The following is a 21,331-nucleotide window of genomic DNA, read 5'->3' on the forward strand; positions in this document are numbered from 1 at the left end:
TCAATTCTGAAAGAACTCTATGGGGGAATCTCAAACAATTTGTCCATTTTTGGATGAGAAAACTGCAGCTTAGGGGAATTGAATAACTTGACAAAGCATACCCATCTGGTAAAGAGTAAAGTCAGCAGAAAGGTCAGTTGATTTCAGAATTGGTGTTCTTAACAATCTCTTGTTTCCTTCCTAAAAAAAGTGTTCACATTAAAATTTGGGGATTGTCACAGTGGATAGGAGAGCTGTGGAGTGGAAAGAGGATATCTTTTCAGGCTTTTGAAGCAAATAGATCACCAAGCTAGTTGGAATCAGCCCAAAATGTTGCTCAAGCAATGATGTTTTTATCAGGGTATTCAGATGCCCCACTTCCACTCCACCTTTTCTAACATTGATTTCACTTGTACTATAACTCTTATGGCATTGGAATAAAACCATTCATTTTACAACTAGAAACATTCCTTTAAATGCAAGGTACATGTTATGCATTGAATTAAATACCCTTTTTTAATGAATGGCAGGAGGGCTACTTTCCAGAGAGGAGATTATGGTGGTTAATGAGGAGCAAAGGAATGAATAGAGAGAGAAGAGGCTGTACTCCACAACAGCAAAACTTAGCTGCAATTAGGGGAAGCCAGGTGTGCCTAAGATAAACTCAGTATGGTTTGCAATTGAGATGAGAGACAATCCAGTAAAGAACAATTCCATTATGACAATCAAATTCAAAGGCATAAGTCTATAGAACTACATGGGTATTTTTTGGAACCATAATTATAAAGACCTTGGGAATAGATGTGTTCTATGGTTATTCAGACATGAGCAACAAAAGAACATTATGTGAACTTCAGATAGGCAGCCACTTGTGATTTATTTCAAAAGAGTTTCCCAGAGAACATTGTGATATTCTCTGGCTGGCTTTTGCAGTTATACCAGTCAGCAAGCTGAGGATAAAGACCACTCAAGTATTATTTAGAAATGAAATAGCTACAAAAACAGGATGAGGGTGTATGTTAAAAAGACACCAAGACATTTTAAGTCAACTCAGTTAGCTCTAGGGGCAAGAATAAATGAATACAAATGTAAGCCAGTATTCTGATAGATATAGGAGTTTCACAGAATCTTGTATCTGAGAGTATGGAAAGGCCACTGAGGAGATAGTTAGCTGTCAAATACCTGTCATAAATGTCTATCAAAGTAGTATTTAAGTTGCCTGATACTTGAACACATCAAGTGAAAGATAGCATCTTAGGGTCAAACAAAAGCATATGGAGTCTAATTGCTCAACACAAAAGAAAATGGATAGAGAAAGAAAACAATCAAAACAGCAATTGTTTAATCAAAATAGTCTTCAACCTTACAGAGAGATAAAGACAGTTCAGAAAAATGAATGGGTTTTCCCATTCAAGTTAGAAAAATAGGCAGAAAGTGGTAGAAGAGGGAGAGAAAATATAGAAATCTACAACTTTCATACATGGAAAAGTGGCATATACAATGGAAAAAAAGGAAATAAAAGCACAATTGATTAATGAAAAGTTTCTTGCAAGAAAAGCAATGAAATTTTAAAGAGGCTTTAGTAAATGTAATCTAAAATTAATTTCCAATTCCTGAAGTCAAATGTTTGAAATCTGAGGACCCCTCCTCTGTGACGCACCATGTGATGGGGCCTGGTGACAAGTATTACCGATATTCTATCTAGTAAATAATACTGTGAAATTTTCCATTTACATAGATAACGTTAGGTTTGAAAGTAATGCCCCCTGCAATCTCATTTTGGAGATTGAAATTAAAAAATAATTTTAAAAAAATCTGGTTCAAGCCAACATTTCCCAAATGTATTTGGTCATAACCCTGTTGTGAGACATCTACTAAAATCTCTAGAATCATTAGACTATTTAAATAACACTAGATTAGGGAAATATATAAAATGACATTTTAGGGGCGCCTGGGTGGCTCAGTCGTTAAGCGTCTGCCTTTGGCTCAGGTCATGATCCCAGGGTCCTGGGATCGAGCCCCGCATCGGGCTCCCTGCTCGGCGGGAGGCCTGCTTCTCCCTCTCCCACTCCCCCTGCTTGTGTCCCCTCTCTCGCTGTGTCTCTCTCTGTCAAATAAATAAAATCTTAAAAAAAATAAAATAAAATAAAATAAAATGACATTTTAATCAGTTCTTTTGAGGAAGAAATTTCAACTTTACGACTGATGGCAATTTCTAAATTCCTGCATAAATACAAGAACCCAAACAGAGCACAACACTTTGGAGTAGTTCAGGAGACAATTTGGGCAGGATGTAGTAGAATTTTAAAGACAGAATACCACAGACAGCACAACTATACAGAAAAGCTATAGAAATCCTTTTAGAGTCTCCTTAAATTTTTAGCCAAATAGCAAAATGAGCATGCATAGGATAAAATTCTATGTTGCTCCATGAGTCCATACTAATAAAAATATTGTATAAATAATGCTGAATAAATATATGGGAGCAATTAGACAAATATCCCATGCAGAATAATTTCATGTAATCCCCTTCGAAGAGATGAAACTTACATAACCCCACTTCTTAAGCTTCGGCCACACTAGTGACTTGCTACTAAACAGTACAGTATGGAAAAGGAGGAAGAGTAACTTTACAGTGGAGAAACCTGACAAACACATCTCAAGTGGGGTGATCAAAGTTAACATCAACTGAGGTTATATTGATACTATGTACTTTTGACACTATGTGATGAGAATTTCACTTTATCTCTAGGGACTTCGTTTCAATAACACATTACTTCTAATCATGATAAAAACATTAGAAACATCCCAATTAAGGCACACAGTGACAAATATATCCTAACACAAGATGTTAATAGGGTGACTGAATTCGAGTTATAGAGGAACTAGTTCTACCATCAAAATATTTGTATAAATCTAAAACTGCTCTAAAAGTTTTTTAAATTTTATTACAATGTATTGTTGGGTTTATAAAAATGTAGAAATAAAACGTATGGCAGAAATAGCTTTTGTCCATATATAAATAATACAATATTTGTCTTTCTCTGACTTATTTGTAACATGTCATCAAGTTCCATCCATGCTGTTGTAAATGGCTGGATTTCCTTATTTTTTATGGCTAAATTGTGTGTGTGTTATGTTTATCCATTCATCTAATGATGGATGCTTACATTGTTTTCATGCCTTGGCTATTAAAAATAGTGCTACAATAAGAATGGTGGGTACAGACATCTCTTTGAGATACTGATTTCATTTTCTTCAGATAAATAGCTAGAAGTAGACTTACTGGATCATGTGGTAGTACTGTTTTTAATAAGAAACCTTCCTACTGTTTTCCACAGAGGCTGTACCAATTTACATTCTCACCAGCAGTGCACAAGGGTTTGCTTTTGCCCACATCCTCATCAGTATTTGTCATTTCTTCTCTTTTTGATGATAGTGATTCTAAAAGATGTGAGGTGATATCTCACTGTGGTTTTAATTTGCATTCCCCTAATGATTAGACATGTTGAATGGTTTTTTTGTGTGTGTGTACCTTTGGACGTTTGGATATCCTCTTTGGAAAGATGTCTTTTCAGTTTCTCTACTCTTTTTCTTTTAAATTGTTTAGGTTGTTTTGTTTTTGCTATTGATTTGTCTGAGTTCCTCAGACACTTTGGATATTAACCCCTTATCAGATGTGTAGTTTGTAAATTATTTATCCCATTTCACAGGTTGCCTTTTCATTTTGTTGGTTGTTTCTTTTGCTGTACAGAAGCTTTTTAGTTAGATGTAGTGCACATTTTTACTTTTGATTTTGTTGCGTGTGTTTTTGTGTCCTATCCAAAAAATAATTGCTAAGACATATCAAGAAGATTTTTCCTTAGGTTTTCTTCTAGAAGTTTTATGGTCTCTGGTCTTGTAAATTTTTAATCTGTTTCAAGTTTGGTTTCATAAGCAGTGTAAGGTAGGGCTCTACTTTAATTTTTTGCCATGAAAATATCCAATTTATCCCATCACTATTTATTGAAGAGACTGTCTTTTCTCAATGGAGTATTCTTGACTCCCTTATCAAATGTTAGTTGCCATATATGTGTGGCTTTATCTCTGGGCTTTGAATTTTGTTTCATTGGTCTTTGCATCTTTTTTTTTTTTTTTTAGTGCCAGTACCATACTGTTTTGGCTACTATAGCTTTGTAATATTATTTGAAATCAGGAAGCATAATGCCTCCAACTTTGTTGTTCTTCCTCAGAATTGCTTTCGTTATTTGTGGTCTCATGGTTCCATACAAATTTTAGGATTTTTTTTTTAATTTTTATATATTTCAATAAAAAATGCCATTGGCGTTTCCGTACAGATTGCATTGAATTTATTGATGGTTTTCTGTAGTATAAATATTTTAACAATTTAATTCTCTCAAGCCATAAGCATAAGATATCTTTCCATTTACTTGTGTCTTTAATTTCTGTCATCATTGTCAGTATTTTCAAAGCAGAAATATTTCACCTCCTAGGATAAGTTAATTTTTTAAATAAAGATTTTATGTATTTGTCAGAGAAAGAGAGAGAGAGTGCATGCATGCACAAGCAGAGGGAGCAGCAGACAGAGGGAGAATCACGCTCCCCACTGAGCATGGAAACTGATGTGGGAGTCCATCCCAGGACGCTGTGATCATGACCTGAGCCGAAGACAGACACTTAACCGATTGAGCCACCCAGGCATCCCGGTTAAATTAATCTCTAAGAATTTTGTTGTTCTTGATAATGTTATAAACTGAATTATTTTATATCTTCAGATGATTCATTGTTAGTATATTACAAATGATACTTAGTTTGTCCTTTTTATAAGTTGATAATTTATCCTGCAAATTTACTAAAGTTGTTGATGAGTTCTAAGAATATTTTGGTGGAATCTTTGGGATTTTCTCTACATAAACTCTTATCATCTGAAAATATAAAAATTTCACTTCTTTTCCAATGTTGCTGACTTTTATTTCATTTACCTGTCTGATTGTTCTGGCTAGGATATCCAGCACTATATTGAATAGAAGTGGCAATGTGGACACCCTTGTCTGGTTCCTGATCTTTGATGAAAAGCTTTCACCATTTCACTTTTGAGTATATGTTTGCTGTAGGCTTGTCATAGTTGGACTTTATCAAATTGAGGTACATTTCTTCTAAACCCAATTTGTTGAGAGTTTGTATCATGAATGATGTTAAATTTTGTCATCTGTTAATATAATATACACCTGTTTACATGCTAATATGATTTTCATCTTTATATTACTACAATGTGTCACATTTATTGATTTGCATATGTTGAACCATCCTTGCATCCCAGGGATGAATCCCACTGGCCATGTTGTGCAATACTTTCAGTGTGCTGTTGAACTTACTTAGCTACTATTTCGTTAGAATTTTTGCATCTACGTTCATCAGGGATGTTGGCCTGTAGTTTACTTGTGTCCTTATCTGACATTGGTATCTGTAATGCTGGCCTCATAAAATAAGTTGGGGAGTGTTTCCTCCTCTCTCAGTTTTTGGAAGAGTTTGAAATGATTTGGCATTATTTTTTATGTGTTTGGTAGAATTCAATAAAACCATCTGATCCTGGTCTTTTTTTGTTGGAAGAATTTTGATTACTGAGTCAATTTACTTACTCACTATTGGTCTGTTCTAGGAATTTATCCATTTTTTCTAAATTTTTTCAGTTCGTGGGCATATAGTTGTTCATAGTAGTCTCTTACGGTCCTTTGTATTTTCATGATATCAGCTGTACTGTCTTGTCTTCCATTTACTATTTTTTTAATTTAATTTTATTATGTTAGTCACCATACAGTATATCATTAGTTTTTGATGTAGTGTTCCATGATTCATTGTTTTCATATAACACCCAGTGCTCCTTGCAATACATGCCCTTCTTAATACCCATCACCGGGCTAACCCATTTTCCCATCCCCCTCCCCTCTAAAACCCTCAGTATGTTTCTCAGAGTCCATAGTCTCTAATGGTTCATCTCCTCCTCCAATTCCCCCTCCCCTTTATTTTTCCCTTCCTTCTCCTAATGTCCTCCATGCTATTCCTTATGTTCCACCAGTAAGTGAAACCATGTGATAATTGACTTTCTCTGCTTAACTTATTTCACTTAGCATAATCTCCTCCAGTCCCATCCATGTGGATGTTAAAGTTGGGTATTCATCCTTTCTGATGGCTGAGTAATATTCCATTGTATATATGGACCACATCTTCTTTATCCATTCATCTGTTGAAGGGCATCTTGGCTCTTTCCACAGTTTGGCTATTGTGGACATTGCTGCTATGAACACTGGGGTGCATATGGCCCTTCTTTTCACTACATCTGTGTCTTTGAGGTAAATACCCAGGAGTGCAATTGCTGGGTCATAGGGTAGCTGTATTTTTAATTTTTTGAGGCACCTCCACACTGTTTTCCAAAGTGGCTGTACCAACTTGCATTCCCACCAACAGTGTAAGAGGGTTCCCCTTTCTCCACAACCTCTCCAACATTTGTTGTTTCTTTCCCTGTCCATTTTTGCCATTCTAACTGGTGTAAGGTGGTATCTCAATGTGGTTTTGATTTGAATTTCCCTGATGGCTAATGACGATGAACATTTTTTCATGTGTCTGTTAGCCATTCGTATGTCTTCTTTGGAGAAGTGTCTGTTCATGTCTTCTGCCCATTTTTTGACTCGATTATTTGTTTTTTGGGTGTTGAGTTTGAGAAGTTCTTTATAGATCTTGGATACCAGCCCTTTATCTGTAGTATCATTTGCAAATATCTTCTCCCATTCTGTGGGTTGTCTCTTTGTTTTGTTGACTGTTTCCTTTGCTGTACAGAAGCTTTTTATCTTGATGAAGTCCCACAAGTTCATTTTTGCTTTTGTTTCACTAGCCTTTGGAGATGTATCTTGAAAGAAGTTGCTGTGGCCAATATCAAAGATGTTACAGCCTATGTTCTCCTCTAGGATTTTGATGGATTCCTGTCTCACACTGAGGTCTTTCATCCATTTTGAGTTTATCTTTGTGTATGGTTTTAGAGAATGGTCGAGTTTCATTCTTCTGTATATAGCTGTCCAGTTTTCCCAGCACCATTTATTGAAGAGGTTGTCTTTTTTTCCATTGCATATTTTTTCCTGCCTTGTCGAAGATTATTTGACCATAGAGTTGAGGGTCCATATCTGGGCTCTCTATTCTGTTCCATTGGTCTATCTTTACTTTTTTTTTTTTTTCCCTGATTTGGATCTTCCTTCTTTTTTTTCTTGGTTAGTCTAGCTAAAGGTTTGCCAATTTTGTTTACCTTTTCAAAGAACCAAGTCAGCTTTGTTCATTTTTTCCATTGTTTTCCTGTATTCTATTTTATTTATTTCTGCTCTAATCTCTATTATTTCCTTCTTTCTGCTAACTTTGGGCTTAGTTTGTCCTTGTTTTCCTAGTTCCTTTAGATGTAAAGTTAGTTTGAGAGCTTTCTATTTTTTTTTTTTAATGTATGCATTCATAGCTATAAACTCAGAACTGCTTTTCCTGCATCCCATAAGTATGATATGTTATATTTCCATTTTGGTTTATCTCAAGATACTCTTTTATTTCTCTCTTAATTTCTTCGATCCATTGGCTATTTAGGAATGTGGTGTTTAATTTCCAGATATTCATGAATTTTCCAGTTTTCCTCCTGTTACTGATTTCTAGTTGTTGACCACTGTGGTCAGAAAAATTCCTTGGTATGATTTGAATTTTTTTAGATATGTTAAGACTGGTTTTGATGCCTCACATAGGAGCTATCCTAGAAAATGTTCCATGTGTGCTTGGTAAAAATGTGTGTTCTGCTGTTGTTGGATGGAATGTTCTTTATAGGTCTGTTATATCCATTTGTTCTATAGTGATGTTCAACTATTTTATTTGCTTACTGGTTCTCTGTCTGGATAATCTACACATTGTTGAGTTGTAGTATTAAAGTCCCCAACTATGACTGTATTGCTGCATATTTTCTCTTTTAGTTCTGTTTGCATTTACTTACTATATTTAGGTGCTCCAATATTTATGGGTGCATAAATATATATAAATGTTATTATTTTTGATAAATTAATCCCCCTATCATTATATAATTATATAATGACCTTATTTTTATAAATTTTATTTTGTCTGACATAGGTATAGCTACCCCTGCTTTCATTTGGTGACCATTTCCTTGGAATGTCTGTTTCTATCCCTTCACTCTCAATCTATGTGTGTCTTTAAAGCTAAACTGAGTCCCTTGTAGTCAGCATATCATTGGATCTTGTTACTCTATCTATTCAACCATCTGTGCCCTTGGAAAATGTAATCCATTTACATTGTTTTAGAGAGGGGAGAGGGGCTGAGGGAGAGTGAGAGAGAGAATCCCAAGCAGGTTCTACGTCCACCATGAGCCTGATGCAGGACTCAGTCTCATGACCCTGATATCATGACCTCAGCCAAAATCAAGAGTTGGATGATTAAATGACTGAGCCACCCAGGTGCCTCTGTAATCCGTTTAGATTTAAAGTAATTATTGATAGGTAAGGATTTTTATTCTTGCCATTTTCCTAATTGTTTTGTAGATCCATGTTTCTTTATTATCTTGCTGTCTTCTTTTGTAATTTGATGACTTTTATAATAGTTTGCTCTGTCTTCTTAATCATAACTTTTTAACCACTACAAGTTTTTTCCTTGTGGTTACCAAAGGCTTCAAAAAATGTTTATATTTTTAACACCCTATTTTACTTTAATAATGTTAACATCTGTAGCATTCCTTAACTTTATATTTACTCCCCCCCTTTTATATTTCAGGTTATTTATGTTACAATTTATATATATTTATAAGGTGTATCTAATTACAAATTATTATGGTTATTTTTAATACATTGGGTTTTTTTTTAACTTTTAAACTAGAATTGTAAGTTATGGACCATCATTACAATATTAGTTAATCTGACTTTATCTATTTACAATTACCAGGGAGTTTTACACCCACATTCATGTGTTTTTACAATGGTAATTAGCACCGATTTATTTCCATTTGAGGAACTCTCTTTAGCATTTCTTGTAAAGCAGATATGAAGATGATGAACTCCTTCAGCTTTTGTTTGTGGAAGTATTTATCTCTTCATTTATGAAGGACATCTTTGGTTGACAGGTTTTTTTTTTCTTCTAATATTGTGAATATATATCATCCCATCATCTCCTGGTCTGAAGACTTTCTTTTGAGAAATCAACAAAAAATAAATGATCTGTGAAAAGCAGTCAAGGCAGGGACCAAAGAAGAGAGCTCCTCATTGATCAAAATGTTACACTGAATAACTTTCTAGAACACAACTGTGAAGCTGAAACAATGCCATATTTTAGAGACAGAAAAGCTTATATGCCTCTGTGGAGAGTCTCAAGTATGTGGTCTTTAGAGTGTTGATGATGAACACTTGGTTTGTCAATACCAGATTATCAACTTGTATAGCCTTGAGATTGGATCAGGTCAACAAGGAACCACACATTATTAGATCTGTGGGGAATGGGAAGATAGAACACAAAATAATTGCTTCTTCCTATAGTGGCATCATATCATTTATCCCAAATTGTGGAAAGAAAAGAAGTGACCAGATTTGACCACTGGAGGCAGCCAAAAAAAAAAAAAAAAAAGATAATTGTTAGCCACTTTCTTCTCTCCAGCCCTACCAAAAATCCTTTTTCAGTTCCCCTGTATTCTCTTTCTTCATCATGATAAACTAGGCAACAGATTACTTCTTGTTTCTGCTTTGTTCTTTAATCCAAAATCCATTTAGTTACTAGATACTGAATTTTCTACTGCAAAATTTCCTCTCTACCTTTATTAATCTTATCTTTGTCCTTGTCCAGGTCTTTAGAATTTCTTACCTATATAAGTGAATTTCTTCATTCACTCCCCCAATATTTATTACTCACCTACCTCTTTCTTGGTCTCATGCTAATCATGGGAGAGGTACCTTGATGAAAAAGGTTGATATGTCTATTCCTCACGATGTTCATGTGTTGTGGTTAATAGTGTCAAGTTTTTAAGTGCTGATAAGTACAATTGTGAGAAAGAAGAGAGGTTTAAGGAAGTCCCTAGAAGAGTCATCTATCCTAAGCTTAGGATATGCAGCTTCTTGGAAGAATTGGTTCTAAACTAAGATCAAAGGAAATGGTAAGAACAAGCCAGAGGGAATGAAAATACCTAAATGTAAAACAAGCAAACAAAAAAACACAACCCAACGAACTGAATTCTTTTAGAATGTATGTCAGAATAAAACACTTTCAAAAAGTACTTACAAAAAATATTTAAACTAATTTTTCACTTAGGGATGTGAGTATGTGCAATACACACACACACATACAGACATATATACACACATACACACACATATACATATAGAGATATACATATATGTAATTAGTCATCTTCTTTAGAAATACATATATTTAGATGACTATCTACTGAATTTTAGAGAACCAAGACATTTCTTCCTATCAAGAAGGAATTTTGGAATAAAAGTAATGCAAATTACTTACTTTCAGAAACAATTAGAACCATATGGAAAATCAACAAGGTAACAAGGTATGGCAAAGTCTTTCCTGTGTTTGCTGACGAGTAAGAGGGCAGCTCCATATGCTTTCATGTACATTACCCCAGGAAGACAAGGCCATATGTTCACACGTATGTCACCCTTCTTGGCCTTCTGTATAAGGTAGTGTCCCAAGGGGTATGTTGAAAGGAAAAAGAGAAAGCAACCACAACATCAATATGAGGTTGTGGTGTGTTTTCTCTGTTGACAGATTTTGTTAGACCATCACTTCAGTTGGCAAGCTCCCAGAACAGCTGCTTTACCCTGAGGCAAAGGTCCTTGTGATAGTACGGAATCTCCCTAGTGAGTGAGACAGTGGAGTAAAGGTGATGTGCCCTTTGGGAGTGGACTTTTCTTCCCTAGTATGGCATGAGGAAAAGTAATAATTACCATCTAGGACTTAATATTCACAGAATTTTGTTCTTACTCTTTTTGTCACCTTTGCCCTCAAGTTCTTACAAAATGGATTAACATCTGTTTATATATAACTAAAATCTTTCATATTTAAAAGAGAAAGACTACGAAATTTTAAAAATTCTGTTGGTAAAATCTCTTTCATTATAATTTAGTGATTAAATATTGATGTTGTTTAAATACCAAAGTTGATTTCTGACTTCTTAAGCTTATATCCAGGCTGTTTGGGCCAGATTTAGGTTCTATCATTCCAGAAAGTGGTAGAATTGAGGGAAAATATTTCACAACTCCAAAGAAAATGACTCATCATGATTCACAGGCTCTGTAGAGCCTGCTGGAAAATTAAATGGCTCTATTTATCTTGAATGCAGGCATCAGGAATAGATGAAGAGCATATTGTAGAGCTAATCTCAAAGTGCTTTGGTCTCTTAGCTGTATTTCCTTTATAAAATGTGTAAATATATTATCTATACTTAGTACTGGATTTGACTCTTCCTAAAATTAAGTCATTCAATACTGAAAGATTTAATAAAAATACTATTTAAGTTTACATTTCAAAGTCCATGTACATGGAGAAAATGTTAAAAGGTTCATAAATTCAGTTCCCACTTTTGCAATTAATGAAGCATAATTATTTAAGGCTATTTTTTTTCAAGTCTGTCTTTCACATTCCTTCTTCCATCAGAAAGGTACAAGATTAAACCAGTAATCAAGTGAGTGGCTGTGTTGAGTATTTTAAGTTTTGTGTCACAAGAGAAAAATTTGCATTTCAAAGTAAAAAAAAATTGTCATTGTTATTTTTAGGCAAAAGTAATTTGAGATAGACATTTGGAAGAGTCTTTTATTGTTGGAAAATTCTGTACTAGTTACCTGGGTTTTTACTGGCAAAAAAAATAGATAATATTATCCCCTATTTTACATAAATAAAACTCTTTAAGTTTTACAAATATTCCACATAGCAAGCAGGGAGTACCATAATATAAACCATTGACTCCAAAACTTATATTTATTTTTGCCACTATACTATGTTGTATGTTAGGTAAATGGATCAGTGCTTCCCCTTTGTATTCTCACATAGACAGAGGAACAATTCTGAAATGGATCTAAGAAGTCTCCTCTAAAGTTCCTAAGATACTGAGTCCCAGTCATCCATCTATCTTCTGTTATTTCCTCTTCCCGGTTTCACCCCACTGTCCTTCATTCTTGTTGCCTATGATTACTTCTCAGAGCAACTTCTAGGAAGCCCTAATCTCAGGCTCTGTGCCTTAGATACCTTTTATTCCTTCTCACTCTTCATTTTCCTTCCAGTGTCTCCCAAATTATTGTCTCCCAAATCATCTATTTGCTCATAAATTTTCATATCAGACTCTGTTTCTAGGGAAAGCTCAAATAAAATACTTATTTTTCTTTAAAAATTCCCTTTTCTCCATTTCTCTCACTTTCCAGTATTCCTTCCCATGCCCCCCTCCCATTCCTTTTGGCATCCTTTCCCTTCTTGACAGGCACACAGGTTTCCCATGGACTCTTCATTTTCCGTTTCTATCAAAACCTACCCTCATAAAATATATTTTAATCCAATTTACTCTGGAGAGTAAATTACTAATAAGATTTGGGGCCTTAGATGTCTCTGTGGCAATTGCACATTAGCCCAGGGGCCAGACAGTACCCAGTGTTCTAAAACTTTGATTGTAGAATTTTAGGTGGTTTGTTTTGTTTTGTTTTGTTTTCTCCTGGGAATAAAAGCTATTTAAAGGTTCATGATAAGACTAGGAGCTTGTCTAAAAGCATGGCTAATAAATACTCTAGTCTTCCTCTTGGCAAAATTCTGTGAAGTAATTTAAAATAATATATATTCAGATAATTTTTATCAACATGCACATATTGACAGTTTGGATTTTTGCATTCAAGAAAAACTGATAAGCCCTAAACTTTATAAAATATTGTTTTTCTTTTGCCCCTAGGGCCATACTTTCTTAGCCAACATGTAATTTTGTTCTGAATAGTTGCAATTTTCCCTTGGTAAAGTTAGTTATTTCATGATACATAACCAATTGTCTACCACACAATATTTTTGAAAAGAAAAATAAAAGGTGCTGGGACAAGAAGAGCAACTCACTCTGGTAAACAGAAACCAGAGTCCCCAGCATACTCAAGGGTGATTAAATAGCACTAAAAAAGATCATTGCAGTTCACATGAAGAAACTCAGATGGCCAATCCAATGCCACAGTTTGTGCATTGTGTCATAACTCAAATTCTGAGTCGTAAACAAGGCATGGGTTTCACTATTGGCAGAAGTTTGAGAATGTGGAAGCTGTTAGAGCGCACAGACTGTGATGTTTCCCCACCACAGTATGACTTGCTCAGATATCACTGTGCCAGAATAAACAGGAAATCACTCCAGACAAATATCGTCAGAGCAACTTGTTCCTAAAATGCCTAGAACAGTTTAGTAAATAACAATAGTTTGAAAGATTCTGTCCATTGGAAGTCAAAAGGCTTTGACAATCCCTCACTGATCTCTATATGGTCTCTCAATAAACCAATGGAAATCAATTTGCTCTCAGAGTTGAAGAAAACATGGATGCCTAGATACCAAGTTTAAAAGAGGATTTAAAATACCTTGAAGATCAAGAGGTTCGAATGCTTAAAGTAATTTGCTGTGGCAAATATACATTTTTATAAAATTAAACCCACACATGGCTAATTCCAGAACATCTCCTATATCCTTGCTTTGATTCTGACAAGGAGATATTAGAGAACCAGTGATATTCTCTGAATAGTTGTTCAAGCTTTTATACTTAAAATCAGGAGTAGAAAATAGATGTAAAAAATAAATATATTAACTTTAATTTGATAATTACTTGTTTTAAAAGAAAAACTCCACCCAAAGTGGTTGAAAACTTATGTCCACACAAAAACCTGCACACTGATGTTTATAGCAGCTTTATTCATAATTGCCAGAACTTGTACACAACTAAGATACTGTTCACTAGGTGAATGGATAAATAAACTGGAATACATCCAAGAAATACAATACTAATCAGTGCTAAAAGAAATGAACTATTAAGCCAAGAAAAGACATAGAAGAAAATGAAAAGCATATCCCTAAGTGAAAATAAACCAATCAATATGACATCCCAGAAAAGGCGAAGCTATGAAGACATAAAAAGATCAATGGTTGCCAGGGCTCAGGAGGAAGAGATGAATAGGCACAGTACAGAGGACTGGGAATGTCTTGACAGTTGTGCCTCTTTTTTTTCCTGTTAACCCTAGTGTCTGGCATAACAGCTGCTCAGTATGGGTTGAATAAATGATTGCTAAGTTTTTAATAAAGTGGTAAGCATGCACTTAATGAACATCAATTTTTTTATTTTATTATGTTATGTTAGTCACCATACAGTACAGCATTAGTTTTTTAATTTATTTTATTTTATTATGTTATGTTAATCACCATACAGTACATCATTAGTTTTAGATGAAGTGTTCCATGATTCATTGTTTGTGCATAACACCCAGTGCTCCATGCAGAATGTGCCCTCCTCAATACCCACCACCAGGCTAACCCATCCTCCCACCCCCTTCCCCTCTAGAACCCTCAGTTTGTTTTTCAGAGTCCATCGTCTCTCATGGTTCATCTACCCCTCCGATTTCCCCCGCTTCATTCTTCCCCCCCGGCTACCTTCTTCTTTTTTTTTTTCTTAACATATATTGCATTATTTGTTTCAGAGGTACAGATCTGAGATTCAACAGTCTTGCGCAATTCACAGCCCTTACCAGAGCACATACCCTCCCCAGTGTCTATCACCCAGTCACCCCATCCCTCCCAACCCACCCCCCACTCCAGCAACCCTCAGTTTGTTTCCTGCAATTAAGAATTCCTCATATCAGTGAGGTCATATGATACATGTCTTTCTCTGTTTGACTTATTTCACTCAACATAATACCCCCCAGTTCCATCCACGTCGTTGCAAATGGCAAGATCTCATTCCTTTTGATGGCTGCATAATATTCCATTGTATATATATACCACCTCTTCTTTATCCATTCATCTGTCGATGGACATCTTGGCTCTTTCCACAGTTTGGCTATTGTGGACATTGCTGCTATAAACATCGGGGTGCACGTACCCCTTCAGATCCCTACTTTTGTATCTTTGGGGTAAATACCCAGTAGTGCAATTGCTGGATCATATGGTAGCTCTATTTTCAACTTTTTGAGGAACCTCCATACTGTTTTCCAGAGTGGCTGCACCAGCTTGCATTCCCACCAACAGTGTAGGAGGGTTCCCCTTTCTCCGCATCCCCGCCAACATCTGTTGTTTCCTGACTTGTTAATTTTAGCCATTCTGACTGGTGTGAGGTGGTATCTCATTGAGGTTTTGATTTGGATTTCCCTGATACGTGCCCTCTTTAATACCCATCACCAGGCTAACCCACCCCCCCACCCGCCTCCCCTCTAGAACCCTCAGTTTGTTTCTCAGAGTCCATAGTCTCTCATGGTTCCAATTTTCATTGGATATTTGTGGAATACCACCTTAAGTTATCCATTGGTTCCATGTTGATTTATCTCCTTCATTAAGATAAAAACATCAAGGGAGGTGATAGTAGATATTAGACCATATACATGTATATACTACCATATTTGTTATATTTCCTTAGTAAAATTATAGCTCTGCAGAACAGAATTGATACTGGGGAAATAAAAAATTGTAAAGAAACTAAAAAAAGGGGCACCTGGGTGGCTCAGATGGTTAAGCGTCTGCCTTCGGCTCAGGTCATGATCCCAGGGTCCTGGGATCGAGTCCCACATCAGGCTCCCTGATCCTTGGGAGCCTGTTTCTCCCTCTGCCTCTCTCTCTCTCTCTCTCTGTCTCTCATGAATAAATAAATAAAATCTTTAAAAAAAAAAAGAAACTAAAAAAAAAGGGCATCGATTAAGGGTGTTTAAAGATCTTAAATGCATGGAGAAGCAGTGTACATGCTGCTGAATTGGGCTATAAAATAACATAAAAAATATATATATTTTACTTTATAAAAATCTCCAGAAGTATTCATTTATCTCCCAAAGAAGTAATACTTACTGTCTTGATACATTCAAAATTGGTGAGGTCTTTAATTTTTCAAAAAAAATATTTTAAGGTGAGGTACTTTAGAAATGAGTGGGCTATTTTATTTGTTAACTATAGTACCATATTGCATTGTTTGTATTTGCTAAGATTTTCGTCCACAAAACTGAAACTGTATTTTTAAGAATAAAAATTCCCCAGGAATAGTAAATAAGAACCATCTCCAGTTTGCTAACTTTGAATTTCTCAATTTCAATTTGATTTACATTCAGCTGAGTTGCAACTTTTTTCCCCAGTGTCAATGAACTGCTATTGGATCAATCAATGGATTGATTTCTTGAACCAATTAAATAAAAGTATAGTGGGCTTAATTATAATAAACTAATGTTTTGTACAGCATAGCAAAATACATATCCTGCTTCCATTTGAGGACACTATGGTGTCACTTTACTGAAGTATCAAGAAAATAACCACTTCACTGAATCATACAAATCGTTCTGTTCCCCAGTGAGGTAAGAATCATTTAAGATTAGCAGAGTTGAAAAAATAGGCAAGTTAATTTTGAAGGACCTGAGATTCTAGTAATGATCCTAGTGATAATCTGTGATTCTAGTGGTGAAGTGTGTTGAGGAGGTTGGTCAAGTTTCAGTTGAAATTCCCAGCTGGTAACATAGGAGAGCCAAGTACACAGTCTTTCTTGTAACTGCATCTGTTGCTAAATCCTCTATTTCTCTTTTATAAACACTAGAAGTCCCTTCTTCAAAATTCTTAGTTCATATTCTAATCCAGGCCATGATAATCTTATAGCTTAAAAATTTAAGTAGACTATCAGCAAATTGAACCTTTGCTGTCAACCTGTCAAAGCAATTTGTAGTGTCATTGTCAAAAGCCTCAAATAATGCATGGTGAGAGTATATGTCATACTAGTTACTCTGCTCTTTTTAAAGATAAAGTTCAAGTTCGTGGAATTCACTGAGAGTAGTGATACCAACTGACTTCATTTTTATCCTGATCTTTTGCTGCCCCTAATGTGATTAATGTAAAAGTGATAAAATCTAGTCACATTAGCATAGTGTAGGGGGTAAGAACCAGACTCTGGCATTAGGCCCTCTGGGTTAGAAGCATGGCTCCTTCACTTGCTAGCTGTGTAAACTTGGACACATTTCTTAGCCTCTCAGTTACTTAGTTTCTTTGTAGGCAGTATATTATGTACTTTATGGAGTTTTATTGGATTCAATAAATTAATCCACATAAAGCACTTAAAACAATATTAGTAATATAGTAATGCAACATAACTAAATGTTCAATAAAATAAGATGTTATTTCTTCCCTAAATTATTACTATTCTCATTGTAATTTCTATAAAATAGTTTTAAAGCTCATTAGTCATATGATCCTAAATTAAATCAGCTTTAGCTTTACAATTTGGAGTTTACATAATCAGCATTTTATCTGTGTTTCTAGATATTTCTGTATACTGAAAAATTTTTTTTTGAAATTATAATGTTGGTTCTAACCCATACAGAAGTATAATTTCCTGGCCTTCTACTGAATCCAGTCATCACCTGAATGTGAATATAGTATTCTTCACAATTTATTTGGGCATTTATTTATTTATTATTTCTGTTATCTATTGCTTAGTAACCTCAAAACTTAAGGGCTGAAAACAAAAAAATTATCATTTCTCATGTTTGATGTGCTTACCATCTGGGCAGTTATTTCTTCTAGACTTTTCTGGAATTACCATGAAATTGTGGTCATGTGACAGCCCAACCAGGGTAGGTGGATCCCGGAGGACCTCACTCACATATCTTGTGCTGTGAGGAGGAAATGGCAGGAGGTGGATAGGTTTTCTGTATCCCTGCCCATCTCTCTCTCTCTCTCTCTTTTCTTTACTCTCATCCTCCAGGTCTTCTTTGCTGTGTAGCATCTCATCTTCAAAGAGACTGACATCTCGAAGCAGTCTCAATCACTTCTGCAACATTCTTTTCAATGGTAAGTCCCAAGTCCAGCCCCGATTCAAAAGGAGGGAAAATAGGCTTTAACTCTTGCTAAAAATAGAGAATAGTAAAGTCATTTTGCAAAGCAGCATGGTAGGAATTACTACAGCCATCTCTGAAAATCTACCACAGTCTGCCTTTTGGGCACAACAGCTTGCACCTTTCCCACTTGCAAAAGAAACTCTCCTTCCAGTACACTGTCTCTAATTGCTTTTTATCCAATTATGACATTAGGCTCACCATTTATTTAGTCACATGTTTTGACCCAGGTCTGAATAGGGGTTAAAATCCTTAGGTACATTTCTTCACTATGGTCCTCTTGATCTGGAGACAAGTTGAAAGTTGAAAGACAAGTTTTCTGTCCCTCACTCACCCAATATGAAATGTGAGATAAAGAGAAGATAACCTCTGTAACACCCTGTTCAAAAGAGGAAAGAGGAAAGAGCACATGATGACCAAAGGTCCGTAGCAATTCTGACATCTGTATAACCACACGTTTTCTGTATTCTTAAGCCAAGATTTTCTTTTCCTCTGACCCAGGAAGCCTTTTCCAGCCACTAGGACACTCCACCTCTAAGTCCCTGTGCCTGTTGAACGCTGTCCTAAGATCGTCATGTGAATGGCTCCTCTCCTCCCAGTCTTGGATCAGAATTCAATTTTGCTTAGTGGATGATGTTGAGAGCACTGTCTACAGTTGGTCTTTCCTTCTCATATTTTCTTCTTGGAATTTACCACATTAATGATTATCTTCAGTGTTGATTTATTTACTTGAATACTGTATGCTTAAATACATAATAAAAGCACAGACCCTCTTTATTTCCTATTCACTAAATTATTCTCAGAATTTAACACAGAGTCTGATACTTGAGAGATGACCAATAAATATCTGCTAAATGAATGAGTGAATGAGACCCTACAATCACCCTATAAAAGAGAGGTTTCCCTGTTGCAGAGATGAAGAAATTGAGTGATACTTAAACAGGTTAAATAACTTGCCAAAGGTTACACCTGTTCAAGAGCAGAACCCAGCTTAATCCGGCAACATGTTTTTTCTATAATTTCCCATTCTTTATAAATGGAAATAGACTATATGACCTTCTGACAGTTGACATTGTTTTGGAATCCTCTTCTTGCATCACTTCACCATTTCATGTCACTTCAGGTTATATTATATCAGACAACTCCAGAAGAATGCCAGTGACTTTCACCTTGCTCTCCCTTTCTGTTTATAGCCTTTTCAAAGACAGTGTATATTATTTAATAAGTGAGCAAATGGAAACTGGCAGATGAACTTACCCTACACTAAGGAAGAAGACAGTAAGCACATGTTTTCTGCCTAATTTCCAATGGATTAGCATCAGTTGGTGTCCCTCTTTTGGAAAGAATATCTTTCCAAAAGGTATCCTTAGAGATTGTTCATTCATTTATGTAATATCTCTATTTTAATTTCCAAGCATATGCTTCCACAATGTGTAAAGAATTTCAAATATGAAAACAAAAGTTTTATATTAGTCTTTCCTTAGAGATGCATCATCATTTAAAAAAATACCGAAATGGTGTTAATACAATTGCAAAAGTACTTTAGAAACTAAAACCCCCATCTTTCAAGGATTACCTGAAGTTTGAAAGGCACAGAATCTCACTTAAACACACACACACACACACACATACACACACACACGAACACACACATTCCTAAACGGGAGTACAAATATATTCCAATTTACTGTCATCACTAATAAGCACATATGAGCACCTATTAAGGTCCTAGCACTGTTTTTGGTAATTCTTATTGTATACTTAGCCTTGCAACAAATATGCCATGTAGTTATTTGCAGTCCTACTTTACAGGTGAGGACCATGGGTCCCAAGGGCTAATGTTAGCAATTCTAGCCCAGATGTGTATTTTTCAAAAGTTCATCACACCAACCTTAAGAAGTTGTGATTTCATCCTATATTATGAAAACTAATGAGACTATAATTTAAAGCAAAAAGGAAAATCAGAGTGCTGATGTAAATGAAGGGAAATTCCCTATCACATACCAGAATGGCCAGAGGTTAGTCTGGTGATGGAGCCATGCGTCTCATATAATCAGCTACTTTAAAAACAAGGAGCAATTTTGGGTGCCTGGGTGGCTCAGTCATTAAACATCTGCCTTCAGCTCAGGTCATGATCCCAGGGTCCTGGGATTGAGCCCCACATCAGACTCCCTGCTTGGCAGGGAGCCTGCTTCTCCCTCTCCAGCTCCCCCGCTTGTGTTCCCTCTCTCACTGTCTCTCTCTGTCAAATAAATAAAATCTTAAAACAAAAGAAAAAAAACAAAACAAGCAGCAAATTATTTTGCTTGACCTGAATAGAAATGTTATAATTTAATTTGAATAATGTCTGTGCACTGTGGTTCATACATGTAGGAAGGATATACATTCTTATCTATATGACAATTTGTGTGAATTGGACAATTAGAATAAACTTTATGCCCATTAGTTTCTCATGTATAAATATTAATGGTACATACCTTATAGATTATTGTGAGTAATTAATAAAACAATCCATGAAGAGTGTTCACCACAGTCACTGGAAAATGGTAAACAGAATATAAATAGGAGGTATTATAATTGCTTTCAATTTGATTTTTTAAAAGCAACTCTATTAAGGTTTATTTTATGCAGATAAAATTCACTCATTTCAAGTGTATGATTCAATGATTTTTAGTAACTATACTGAGTGGGTGCAGCCATTACCATAATCCATTCAATTTTATTCTTATTTGAAAGTTTTGATTCACATTAAACATCTGTAAAAAATATGGTTGTCAATATTAAATGAGATTTAATAAAGAGATGTATATATGTATTATATATATTGTTAGCTCAATAGATAGAAAACATACATAAATACTACCTTCAACTTGGGAAGAACTAGGTAAAATTTAATCTTTCTCTACCATATCTGAATTGAATTTGTGAAATAATTACAATTTCTTCAATAATTTAAGAATTTTTTTTCTATTCCATGAACTTATGAACACAGTTTTCACTAAGATATATTCCAAACTGGTGTGTGTGTGTGTGTGTGTGGAACCAACATTTCTTTGCAAAGTGAATCAATATAAATTCTTACAAGAGAAGCCAGATTTTGTGTTGTTTCCATTGAGGAAGATCCTGAAAATGTTTACTTCATCCTATTCTGCACTTAGTATTAATAGTCAAAAATATCAATAATTCTGCAAAGTGGGCATAGGAAAAGAAATTTACATGTTAAGTTTAACATACATACGCATGATAC

The sequence above is a fragment of the Neomonachus schauinslandi genome, chromosome 12 (genome assembly GCF_002201575.2).
Source record: "Neomonachus schauinslandi chromosome 12, ASM220157v2, whole genome shotgun sequence".
In the NCBI taxonomy this organism is placed as follows: domain Eukaryota; kingdom Metazoa; phylum Chordata; class Mammalia; order Carnivora; family Phocidae; genus Neomonachus; species Neomonachus schauinslandi.